The sequence below is a fragment of the Leptonychotes weddellii genome, chromosome X (assembly GCF_054177405.1).
Source record: "Leptonychotes weddellii isolate Sample4059 chromosome X, ASM5417740v2, whole genome shotgun sequence".
Classification (NCBI taxonomy): Eukaryota; Metazoa; Chordata; class Mammalia; order Carnivora; family Phocidae; genus Leptonychotes; species Leptonychotes weddellii.
The window spans coordinates 71,496,822-71,510,433 of record NC_138385.1 but is presented as its reverse complement, the minus strand read 5'-3'; the positions used below and the strand labels follow the sequence as shown (position 1 = coordinate 71,510,433).

The window sequence follows — 13,612 nt, the reverse complement described above, 5'->3', positions numbered from 1 at the left end:
TGATACATTTTGCTGGTCCGATCACTCGAAGATCCTCCCTCGTGACTATTTCATCCCCTTTGCTCTCTCCTCAAATCTCCAACGCCTTCCCCCCATCCTCACTCTCAGCTTGATGGCTTACTGTCCTACTTCACTGCAACACCAGATACGATCATAACAGACTTTCCACATGCCCCCACCATCACGTACGTCCTCCTATCTACATCTGTGCCTACGTCACTCAGGACAGGCTAAGCTTATGCTCTAAGAACAACTACTTAAAACAACAGAGGACACTAATGTCCGTCATGGTCAGCTAGGGGCTCTGCTCTATGTTGTCCCTACTCAGGGATTTTGGAACATTGCTGGTGGCCACAGCACAGGGGAAAATAACTTCTGAGGATGTTTGCGCTGACAATCAAATGCTAAAGCAAAGAAATGACGGGTGTTGCTTAAAACAATTCACTGGTCACAAGCAGTTCCATGACCCCACCGTGTCATAAGAGGCGGGCAAGCACAATCCTACCATGTGTCCAGAAGGTAGAGACTAGACCATATTTGACATTGGTGCTAATGACTTCCAACATGCCTACATACTCTACCTTCTCTCCCATGAATACACTAAACTCCTAAGTAAGGCCAACCCCCTCGTGTACTAGATCCTTCTTGCCTCATCCAAGACAACAGTTCTGTAACTGTCCCCAGTTTCTCTTGTTTCATAACTGTTTTTCCCTTTACTGGATCATCCTTATCAGCATATGAACATTACAATTACTTGGGTTCTCCCAACTCAGAAACAAAAATAAAAACCTTGACCTCATGCCCCCTCCCTTTCAGTGACAGCCCCACTTCTCTGTTCTCAAACTTGCTAATTCCCCTCCCCCCCTTAAAGTGTGTCCCCTCCATGCCATCCCTTCACCAAAAGGGTGCCTATCGAGATCCACCATGACCTCACATCGCTACAGCCAATGGTAAACTTTCTGTCCTTACCTTACCTAAACTAGCTGTTGCATTTAACACAACCCTCTTCTTGAAACACTTTCCTCATTTGACTCTCAAGACACTCCGTTTTCTTGGTTCTCCTCCTACTTGCCGGGCCACAGCTGTTTGGTCTTTATTGGTTCCTTCTTTGTGCCTTTACCAGCAATAGGAGGATGTCCCAGGACTCAGTGCTCAGCTGGCCCCTCTTCTCTTCTACAGCTCCCTCCCTTGGTGGCCTCATGTGAGCTCATAATTTTGAATGCCATTTATAACTGATGGCTCCCAAATGTCTAGCTTCTGCCTGGATGCTTCTAAACTCAGGGATACTCAGCTATCCAAGGGAGTATGCAATACTGTTACTCGGATGCTCTCTTAGTCCGTTCAGGCTGCTGTAACACAAACACCATAAACTGCATGACTTATAAACACAGTCATTTATTTCTCACAGATCTGGAGGCTAAGAAGTCCAAGGTCATGGTACTGGCAGATTCGGCGTCTGGTGTGGGCCTGCTTCCTGACAGCCCTCTTTTTGCTGCAACCTCACATGGTGGAAGGCGGGCAGTGGATCTCTCTGGAGTCTCTCCCATTCATGAGGGCACAGCCTTCATAACCTAATCACCTCCCAAAGGTTCCACCTCCTAATAGCATCACTTCAGGGGTTAGGATTTTAACATACGGGGGCACCTGGCTGGCTCGGGCAGTAGAGCATGTGACTCTTGATCTTGAGGTTGTGAGTTTGAGCCCCACATTGGGTATGGAGATTGCTTAAAAATAAAATCTTTTTTAAAAAAAGGATTTTAACATATGAATTTGGGGGGGTGAAAAAAGCATTCAGTCTATAGCAGATGCCTAATTTTAAGAATTTTGTTAAGAAATGGATAGCCCAAGTATAAACATCATCTAACCTGTCATTCTGGATGTGAAGACCCCAAGGCTCCCAGAAATAAACTAAGTCCCCAAAGGTCAGAAAGAAGAAAGAACTCTGGTCACCTGATGCTTTTCTAGCCACCATTCCACCTCCGCTAAAGGAATACTATCGGATGGGCATCATAATGGTAAAGATAAAGAGGAGGGAAGGGTAACAAACAATAAATCAAAACAGCAACCAAAAAATAAAACAGTAACAAGCTTAAGCAAGTTTCTAGTAAGGACAAAAATGGAAAACAACTAGAGTAACAAAGGAGCAATCCCCAAAACCTTAACAGACTCTTAACTTGACCCACCGGTTTGTGGAGATCTCAGGTTAACTCTAAGATGGAGTCAACTTCACTCTCAAAAGACATTCCATCCACAGCCTGAACACCAGGAAAGGGTGTTGACAGAACAGGTGTTTTGGTCTCCAGAGCTGGCCAATTGGTAAGAAGGCTTGAGAGAGAATGCTTGTAGCTTTCCTAGGAGGAGGGCTGCCAAATGATCACCTCCCTCCTGAGATGGATGGTTTCGCTTTGGCTTCACCTGTTTCACCTCCCAGCAACATGACAAGGTTAGTTTCATGGCCAGAAGCGCATCTCTTAGACCTCTACATATGCATTTCATTGTGCCAAATGTAACTGTATCTGAACAAATTAAGTCATAACTTCAAATTCAATGTACTAGTGATGCCTGGGTGGCTCAGTCAGTTAAGCAACCATCTTCAGCTCAGGTCATGATTCCGGGGTTCTGGGATTGAGTCCTGTATCAGGCTCCCCACACAGCAGGGAGTCTGCTTCTCCCTCTCCCTCTGCCCCTCCCCTGTGCTCTCTCTCTCTCTCTCTCTCTCTCAAATAAATGAAATCTTTTAAAAAATAAATAAATTCAACGTACTTAACTGTTCTTGTTGTGTTTCCTTGTATGAAAACTGCAGTCACTGGACCAGATCATTTTTAGTAACTTCCTCCCTGATAATTCTTATGCAGGAGGAACATAAGCCATATTGAAAAGCAATGGCTCAGACAGTGCCTAGGATGCTCTTCTAATGGTCTAGGGTTGTAAAGAGTTTAAAGAGGAGGCAAAACACAGGAAGCCAACCCTGACCAGAACAAATATTAAACTAGGGGTATGACAAGTTACTGGTCCTCCAAGATCACCATTAATATGTATTACCTCGATGTATAAAGAATGCACATAAAACCTAAGGAATAAAGGCTAAAAAGCAAACCAATCCTAAAAATTGTATCAACTTTTACTGGACCAGATAATCACGGCCAATATACCCACTGAAGGTAACAGCTGAGCAAAGTAGAAGAAAATACCTTAACAGGTACCAAAGAGCTGTTAAAACTGTGAGAAACCAAAAAAAAAAAAAAAAAAACTGTGAGAATCCACTGAGTACCAAGTCTCAAGGTGGGTGGGAGGACATAGATGGGGCTGTTTTGCTCAGATACAGTTACACTTGGTTGGCACGATGAAATGTAGAAATGCCTATGTAGATGTCTGTCTATGCTACAGTATTGTAATTTGTGTGGACATGGGGACTTGCCCCTTAAAAAAATGATCTGAGGGGCGCCTGGGTGGCTCAGTCGTTAAGCGTCTGCCTTCAGCTCAGGTCAGGATCCCAGGGTCCTGGGATCAAGCCCCGCATCGGGCTCCCTGCTCTGCGGGGAAGCCTGCTTCTCCCTCTCCCACTCCCCCTGCTTGTGCTCTCTCTCTCACTGTCTCTGTCAAATAAATAAATAAAATCTTTAAAAAAAATGATCTGAGTTATGTGTGATAGCACTCCAGGTGACCTTTGCTGAGGCCTGTTAACCAAGCTTTTACTTTTTTGTCACCATGGGCTTCCAAATTCTTAATAAGTTGTCTGTTTGGATTTGGAAGAGATGCGCTTTCTTGCCTTGAAACTAACCTTGTCATGTTGCTGGGAAGTAAAAAAGATGAAACAAAAGTGAAAACATGGCTGTATCTGCTGATACCCTAGGAAAATGAGAGGATGAAGGTTATTTCTGATGGCCTCTGGGAGAGAAAAAAACATAAGTTGGGGCCCAATGAGAGTAGACCACCTCATTTGGGGATTAAAACAAAAAAAAAGGACAGTGAACAGAAAGTCACCAACCCTCATATGGACTTACAGCCAGGCTTCAAGTCATCTGGGAGGCTCAGATGACTCAGATTAATAAGAGGATTCCAGAAAGCTAGTACCTTCGGGCATCTGACAGCAGAAAACAAAAACATTCTCTAGAGGCGTAAGGCATCTTAGCTTTTCAAGCACAATATCCAAACATAATCAAACATAACCATTTATGCATGAAAAAAAGCAATCATGAGCAAGAAAAAGCAGAAACGAGACACAACAGAAAAAAAAAACAAAAACAAACAAACAAGACTCCAAATACTAAAACTGTCTGAATTGGGACTATAAAATACCTATGCTTAACATACTGAAGGGGCTAAAAGCCAAACTTAAAAATGTCAGTAGGCTTGGGATGCCTGGCTGGCTCAGTCGGAAGAGCATGCGACTCTTGATTCAGGATTGTGAGTTCAAGCCCCACGCGGGGTATAGAGAGTACTTAAAAATAAAATCTTTAAAAAAAAAATTCAGTAGGGAACTGGAAACTTTTTTTTTTAATGACATGGGTTTGAAAAAGAAGAAAATACTAGTTCTCCATGTGAAAACAATCTTTTTTAAATTAGAAACTCAACAGATGAAGAAAGCTGAAAGGTTAAGTTGGGGGGGGAGTATTCAAAATAAATTACAGAGAGGCATAAGGATGGGCAAAACTGCAGGGATAAGAGGTATGGTAGCTAGTTTCTAAAGACAGGGCTGAGTGAACCATGCTTCCCAGTATTCATGAACTGTTCCAAGCCACTAATTATTAGTGACTTACGTGCAACAACAGATAACTGAAACAGAAGGACATATGGAGAACACACTAAAATAAGTAACACATATTTCATTGGAGATGGAGGAATGAGAAAATGGGCTAGAAACAACATAGAAAGATAACAACTGAGAATTTTCCAAAATTCACTAAAGATTCCACTCTCAGATTCAAGAAACCCTAATAAACCCAGAAGGGGTAAATGAAATCTATGCTTTTGGCACAATATAGTAAAAATGCAGAAAATTAAAAGATGCAGATAAAATTTTAAAAGGAGCCAGAGAAAAGAGGAAGATTACATTCAAAGCAGCAATAATTAGGGGTGGGCACCTGGCTGGCTTAGCCAGGGGAGCATGTAACTTTTGATCTCGGGGTTGTGAGTTCGAGCTGCACATTGGATGTAGAGCATAAAATCTTTAGGGGCGCCTGGGTGGCTCAGTCGGTTAAGTGTCTGCTTCCACTCAGGTCATAATCTCGGGGGTCCTGGGATCGAACCCTGTGTGGGGCTCCCTGCTCAGCAGAGAGTCTGCTGATCTCCCTCTCCCTCTGCCCCTCCCCCCTGCTCGTGCTCGCTCCGACAAATAAATAAAATCTTTAAAAAAAAAAGAATAACAAAAACTGAAAAAAATCATCACTAGCAGAACTACACTAAAGGAAATAGAAATGATGTTTTGTCAAGCAGAACTAAATCAACCCCAATTTATTTGAAAATTAAATAACATCTAAGTAACTCTTAGGTCAAAGAAAAAAACAGTAAAAACTAGAAAATATTTTAAACTGTATAACAAATTTACTACATTTTAAAACTTGTGTGATGAAGCCAAAACTACTTAAAACAAGAAATATATATGTTAGAGGGGTACCTTGCTGGCTCACTTGGTAGAGCATGTAACACTCTTGATCTCGGGGTCATGATTTCAAGCCCCACGTTGGGCGTACAGGTTACTTAAAAAAAGAAATATATATGTTAAAAAATAAGAGCGGCTAAAAATTACAAAGCTAAGTATGTATCTCCAGACCAAAATAAAGCCAAAGAAAGCGTACAGAAGGAAATACTAATAAGAGCAGAAATTCAATAGAAAACAAGCATAAAATAGTGACAATCAGCAAAGGTGTGAGCTAGCCATTGGAGAATATTAATAAGCATGCCAAACCTTTGAATGAAGACTGAGGAACAGAACAGAGAAAAAAGACATTAGCTGCAGATAGTGAAGATAGTTAAAGAGCATATTTCAATCAACTTTATCCCAAAAAGTTTAACATTTTGGACAACTTGGAAAAATTGTCAAAAAATCCAACCTACCAAAACAGTCCCAAGAAATGTAAAACCCGAACAGTCCTTTAAGAAGCTGAATGAGTAATTAAAAACCTTCCCACAGAAAAAAATAATAATAATAAACTGCAGACCTAGATGGCTTCACCATCACATTCTACCAAAAAATTTAAGGAAGCAATAACACTTAACACAAGATTTAAGGCTAAATTATACAAATCCTTCCAGAGAACAGGAGCAAGGGGCACTTTCCACAGCCTGGAGTTTAGATTGAGCCAAGTACAAAAACACAATTAGAGCTGTACAAGAGCTGAAAACTATAGGCCAGTCTCATTCCCGATCACAGATTCAAAAATCTTAAAGAAAATATTAGGCACATCAAATCTGCATTATTTCAAAAGGATCATAACACCCTGATCGAACTGAATTTAAATCTGGACTCCACCCTTATTTATTTATTTATTTTTAAAGCCGGTCAATATACAAAAACTAATGATGTACTATATGGTGGCTAATTGAATTTAAATTAAAAAAATAAAATAAAAGTCAATATAATTGACCATATTAACAGATTAAGAGAAAAAAAATCATATTCTCATCTCGATATAGAAAAAGTGACATCTATTGATTAAAAAAATAACTTGAGCAACAGAAGGGAAATTCCTACTCTAAAAGATACAGGCCAAAAACCTATAATAAACGTAATACTAACTGGTAAAATATCAAAAGCACTCCCAAAAAGGGAATGAGACAGGATGTCTACCACCATTTCTTCTACTCAACATTGTACTAGAGGTCTTGGCCATGATAATAAGGCAAGAAAAAGACAAGAGTTAAAAAAGAAGGTAAAGGGGGTATTATTCACAGATGAGAAGACTATGTTCATAGAAAAAAAAAAATCAAAGGCCTCACTATTATTACAATTTAATTTTTTTTAAAGATTTTATTTATTTATTTTTGAGAGAGAGAGAGGGAGGGAGAGCATGAGCAGGGGGGCGGGGCAGGGGTAAAGAGAGAAGCAGACTCCCTGCCGAGCAGGGAGCCCAATGTGGAACTCGATCCCAGGACCCCAGTACCATGACCCAAGCGGAAGGCAGACGCCCAACCGACTGAGCCACCCAGGCTCCCCTATTATTACAATGTTAAAGGATTTTTATTACCAACATTGCTGACCATAACATCAAAGCTCAAAAAAATTAATTATTAATTTTATAAGAGCAATTGTTAAAAATAAAATTTTGACAAATATGCCATTTTGATCACATAAAAATATAACAAGTACATGGAAATAAGTCTAACAAAATATGTGCATGATCCTTATGCAGAAAATGGTATTACGGAATCTGTTGAGCAAGTAAAGCCAGATGCAAAAGTATCTCCTTTATTAATCTATTCACATAAAGTTCAGAAACAGGCAAAACTACGTAATTTAGAGATAAATATCTAAGTAGTAAAATTAAAAAGCAAAACAAGGAAGGGATTTTCATAAAGTCAGGGTATCTCTGGAAGAAAGGGATAATGACCGGAGGGGGAAGAACAGGGCTTCCAGGTTCCATTTCTTGGCCTTGGTGGTGGTTAGATGGGTGCTTGTTTACAATATCTTTCAGCCGCACACTGTTTCCAACACATTTCTGCACGTATATTGTATTTCATACACACGCATACATAAGAGGTTGTGAAAAATCCCCAAAGAACGAGCTACCAAACGGGGAAAGGGGAGATCCATATGGTAAACGGCTCTTTGAGACATAAGGATAAACTAATTTGGAACAATCACTTTGAAGAAACACTTTCAGTGAAATTTCTTTATTTAAAAAAAACAAAAAAAGAGGACTAACAGGAAGGAAGAGTCTCCCTACCAGGACAGCTCTTAAGCAAGGTTTTAGAGTCAGAAAAGTTAAGTTTCAATCTTAGCTCTATTACCTACTAGCACTGCAGTCTTGGGGTTTTTTTAGCAAAGTCTAGTTTTCTGTACTGCAAAATAAGAATTCCACTTAACTCATGAGGATTAGAGAGAATACATCTGCAGTGTCTTGTCCCGTAACAGAAGGTCAGTAAATGAAAATTGTTTTTGTAATTATCTCTGCTATAACTAGAAGGTGGGTACTTCCCCATTAATAAGTTTACACTCTTGACCTGACACGTAAAGTTCTGAGCAAAGGCATTACCAGTCATTCAGTTAATAAAAATCGATCATCAGGAACTATCTCACATTATTAGATGACAAGTTTTACAGAACTCTCAATAAATTACATTTAATACATTCAATAAATATGGTTTTAATAGGCTACTCCAACCGTTCTTCCCTGAAAAGGACTGTAAGAACCCCTTTTACATATATATGTTAGACGACCACAGTAGAACTTATACATAAAAACAATAAAAGAGTCTTCACAGTCTGCAAGCATTAAGGACATACATGTCACCCATCACTAATGAGCATTTGTTCACATTAGTCCAAATGTGTTCAAATACATGGGTATTCGCCATGGCAGCAGGGGCTGCTCACGAGCACTCAGTCCATCTTATTTCTATGTGCACCATAGCACAAGCAACCGAGGCCATGGAAGATCCACTCGACCTGTGAGAAACAGTGTGATAACGGGAAAAAGCATGTGTCCAAGAGACAAACCAATCCACTCGCAAATCCTAGCTCCGCCACCTCCTAATGAGATACTCTCTTTAAGCCTCAGTGTCCTGAGTTGTCCCAGTGAAATAAAACCAATCTCACAGGACTGTTTTACAGAAATCTCTCACTGCAGAATTGGGGGACCATCATTCTGAGTGAAGCCACCTCTTAAGTCAGGTATCCCACCCCACCAGATTGGGCCTTTTTCACAAAGGGGTTTCCTTACTAAGAGTCTCAAGTAAGTTGGCTAATAGTTAGACATCACCTACAGGACATGGGACTAAAATTCCAGAAATTCAGAGCTGCAGGCAACTCCCAGACACTCTAGACATAACCTAAGCTTACAATTTTTACGCCATTTTACAGATTATCAGTACAATGTGGTTAATTGTTAAGGATTTGTTAAGGGTCTAGAACAGTAATTCTCAGCCCTGGCCAAACATTAGAGCCACATGGGTAGTTTAAACACATACACATACATGCGTGGGCACGCACACACACATGCCCATGTTCCACCTTGAATCAGAATTGAACCAGAAATTTGAGGTAGAACCCAGGTATCTATATTTTGTAAAACTTTCTCCTGGTGATTCTAATGAGCAGCAAGGGTTGAGACCACCACAGCAGAAGAAAAGACAGCAAAGAAACCTAACTGTCAATACTTCATAGTAAAAAAATTTGCTTTAATAATGGTGTGGCCCTTTTTCTATCCTACTAAAAATGAAAGAGTCAGATAAAGGGCAACCCAAGAGATCTAGCCTGTATTTAAAACATTTCATGATCAGGGCACCTGGGTAACACAGCCAGTTAAGCATTGACTCTTGGGGGCGCCTAGGTGGCTCAGTCGTTAAGCGTCTGCCTTCGGCTCAGGTCATGATCCCAGCGTCCTGGGATCGAGTCCCACATCGGGCTCCCTGCTCAGCAGGAAGCCTGCTTCTCCCTCTCCCACTCCCCCTGCTTGTGTTCCTGCTCTCGCTATCTCTCTCTCTGTCAAATAAATAAATAAAATCTTTAAAAAAAAAAAAAAGCATTGACTCTTGGTTTCGGCTCAGGTCGCGATCTCAGGATTGTGAGATTGAGCCCCTCATCGGGCTCTGCGCTCAGCGCAGAGTCTGCTTGGGATTTTCTCTCCATTTCCCTCTGCCCCTCCTGCTCGTGTTCTCTCAATCTTTTTCTCTCAAATAAATAAATCAATCTTAAAAAGAATTTCATGATCAAGAGTTATTTGATATAATGGAATTAAAGGAGACATACAATTAGCTTCTCTAGAACACTGTATTTCATACGACAAGCGTATTTTGGTATTGTGTCATGCTTAAAAAAAAAAAATGGAACACTATCCCTTTCTCTTGTGATTTTATCCATGCTCAACAGGGCATGAGATAGTCACTCAAAACATAGTGTTTTCAATTAGCCCATATCAAAAAGAAAAGTATTCTTTTTTTTAAATTTCTGATTTGATCTTTATTTTCTTCCTTCTGCTAACATTAGGATTAGTTCACTCCTCAAAGAACTAGAAAAAGAAGAAAATTGTTCATTTGAGGTCGTTCTTGTTTCTTTTTTATTTTTTTTATTATCCTTTTGATACATTGCTGAAATTTTTATTTGAGGCCACTGAATTATATGTTTTTTATATTTTTAAAATTTTTTTATTCTTAACGGAAGTGGAAGCCTGACTTTTGCTTTTCTGTACTGTCCATTTTGTGCAACATGCATTTCTACCCATGTTCCAGGGATTCTAGGTTTATTTTCCGAATTTCTCCTATAGAAATGAGTCGTTACTATAGTAATATTTACCCACCTTGATATCAGTTCCCATTTGCTTATTCTAGGGCTTTTGCACATAGCAACCACACAAATCTCTGCTGCAAGCTGCTCATAGCACTCGGATCCTTGGCAACACTCAGAAACGAATATAGCTTTAAACTATGGGAACACTTAGCTGAATACCATAGTTTCAAATGTCTCTAAAGTGTTATTTGCACTGAATCCACCCCAGATCTGTCAATTCTTGTAACGTCTCTCTCTTTATTTTCATGCAGGTGGACGAGTGAAAAGCTACAGCAGAATAAGCTGGCTCATATGTTTGCTCATTATTAATGTAGTTTGGAGTTGAAGACATTAACACCCGGCGTGTATAGCTAAACAATTGATTATTTAGGACACATGTATTTTTCTCCCCTGACAATAGTTGCCAATAAATGGTATCTTTATACAGATTTTGAAAATTGGTCCTACTCTTTAGATAAGAACTTAGCAGTTACTATGGTAGCTATTTGAATTGATGGAATATTAGTGGACTACTATGCTTTGTCAACATATTTTCCCTAGAAATAACTTAAGTGGAAAGAAAATGGATGTGATTCTTTGCATAAAGTTTCTCCTGTTTGTGGACTCATAAATGAGTGATGGATTAACACCTACCTGAGTAAAATTTTCACAGGAGGGAGTCCAGATACCAAAAGGGCCTCTACAGGGTACAATCACAGCCTCTTCTCTTAACTTTCGGTAACAAGGCTTACCAGTAATGAGAATTAGTTATACATATACATGTACACACACTCAAAATACATGGAGATATAAACAGATTGATAGATATAAATGTCTGTGTATATATATAATTTTAAAATATTTAATTTTAAAATATATACACATAACCATACAGAACAAAGTAAAGTGTGAATAATACTGAATTAGCTAAAATCAAGATTAAATCCCCAAAAGACACTAATGAGTAACGTCTTTCTTCTTTTGTTAATGTTTACTCTAAGCCCATTTATAGTAAGAGGAGAGAGGGTTGAAAGATCACAATAGGGGAGTTTTTCCAAATCGTATCCACCAGCAGGCTGTCTCAGTCTAATGACTCATGATCTCTGAGGTGTATGATGGGGTTTGTTACTCTGAACTGAGTTTGCAATGAGTCACACACTGGCTGACTCACTTTCCTCCGTGACAAACCAGTGCGGGAGTTTGTCAGTGAGGGACCCACAACCCACCACAAGGCGGCACCCCAGGGAAGGAAGAGCCAAAGGTTACCGGGTTCCAAGAGAAAAAGATTCTTTGGGCTGCATGAGGGAAGTAGCATATAGCCACGAAACATATAATATACAGCTCGCTGATGAACTATTGCATCTGTGTAGTCAAGTCAGCAGCTGATAACAGCATTTCTCCAGTACTTTGCGAAGGACTGGTTGAAAGACTTAAAAAAAGAAACAGGTCCAAAAGGTGGCAAAGTGAATTTAACCTGTGGTCAGGTCCCTAATATTAACATAATTTGGGGGCACCTGGATGGCTCAGTCGTTAAGCGTCTGCCTTCAGCTCAGGTCATGATCTCAGGGTCCTGGGATCGAGCCCCGCATCGGGCTCCCTGCTCTGCGGGGAGCCTGCTTCTCCCTCTCCCGCTCCCCCTGCTTGTGTTCCCTCTCTCGCTGTGTCTCTCTCTGTCCAATAAATAAATAAAATCTTAAAAAAAAAAAAAACATAACAATTTGGAAGAAGAAAAAGAAAAACCTATTAAATGTTAGGCTGACTCCTTTTTTTTCTATTTAAAAAGAAAAAAACAATCAAGAATCTTCAGACACAAGAATTTCACACACATACAAAAAGCTATCCTTCATTGATACCAGAGGTCAACAAACTTTCTGCAGAGGGCCAGATAGTAAATAGTTTATAGGCTTTGTAGGCTATACATGGTCTCTGTCACTCTGTCATTGTATCCTGAGATCAGCCATAGACGATGAAGTAAATTAATGGGTATGGCTGTGTTCCAATAAAGCTTTATTTATAAACACAGGTACAGATACAGCCCCACAGGCTGTGGTTTGCCCTAAAACTAGGTGAACACCTTACACTGGTTGGGCATCTAAGAGTTTGTAAAGGATTTTTAAACAAACACCACTTCATTCAGTGTCTGCACCCTCCCTCCAGTGAGTTAGGTCCTTGGACATACAATCTACACCTAACAAAATTCAAGAACAAGATTACTATCAAATAACGGGGCCAGATAACAAAAGATTCTTTAAGAATTACCATTTTCTTCCAAAGACTCTAAACATTACTTGTTAGATTATTTCTAATACTGTTGGGAGTTTGATCCCTTAAAATCTAAGATTTCTAAAATTCAAATAAGCCAAACAAAACGTCATGGGCCAAAAGCTCATAATCAAAATTAAACCTTCTAGGTAATAATAAATGTTTTTCTTAGAAGTTGGAAAAGAGAAAAACAATTCTAAATTCTTACTGTTCTAACTACGCCCATTTTAAATACTAGATACCCTAAAAGAAGGCTTTTAAAAAATCTTACCTAAATATTTTTGATTGTATTCATTATGATCAAACTGAAAGGCAAATAATAATTCAAAAAACTTGTTTTTCTTACTTTTTTTTTAGAGAGGGAGGGGAGGAGGGGAAGAGGGAGACAGAGAATCTTAAGCAGGCTCCATGCCCAGCTTGGAGCCTAACACGGGGCTGGATCCCACAACCCTGAGACCATGACCTGAGCCAAAATCCAGAGTCAGATGCTTAACCACCTGAGCCACCCCAAGAAAACTCTTCTTTTAAAACAGCATTTCTGGGGCACCTGGGTGGGTCAGTTGTTAAGCATCTGCCTTCGGCCCAGGTCAGGATCCCATGGTCCCGGGATCGAGCCCCACATCAGGCTCCCTGCTCCACGGGAAGCCTGCTTCTCCCTCTCCCACTCCCCCAGCTTGTGTTCCCTCTCTAGCTGGGTCTCTCTCTGTCAAATCAATAAATAAAATCTTAAAAAAAAAAAAAAGAGCCAGGGCGCCTGGGTGGCTCAGTCGTTGGGCATCTGCCTTAGGCTCAGGTCATGATCCCGGGGTCCTGGGATCGAGTCCCGCATCGGGCTCCCTGCTCGGCGGGAGGCCTGCTTCTCCCTCTCCCACTCCCCCTGCTTGTGTTCCTGCTCTCGCTGTCTCTGTCTCTGTCAGATGAATA

At 40.2% G+C, this 13,612-nt stretch overlaps 1 long non-coding RNA gene across 6 annotated transcripts in view; it reads right to left on the bottom strand.

The window, feature by feature from the left end:
- The window catches only part of LOC145717862 (uncharacterized), a 98,370-nt gene that overhangs the window by 64,389 nt on the left and 20,369 nt on the right, over nt 1-13,612 (bottom strand). For all 6 annotated transcript variants that reach the window (XR_014141346.1, XR_014141345.1, XR_014141348.1 and 3 more), the window contains exon 4: nt 5,618-5,699. This is a non-coding gene — a long non-coding RNA (uncharacterized LOC145717862). The remainder of the gene's footprint in view (nt 1-5,617; nt 5,700-13,612) is intronic.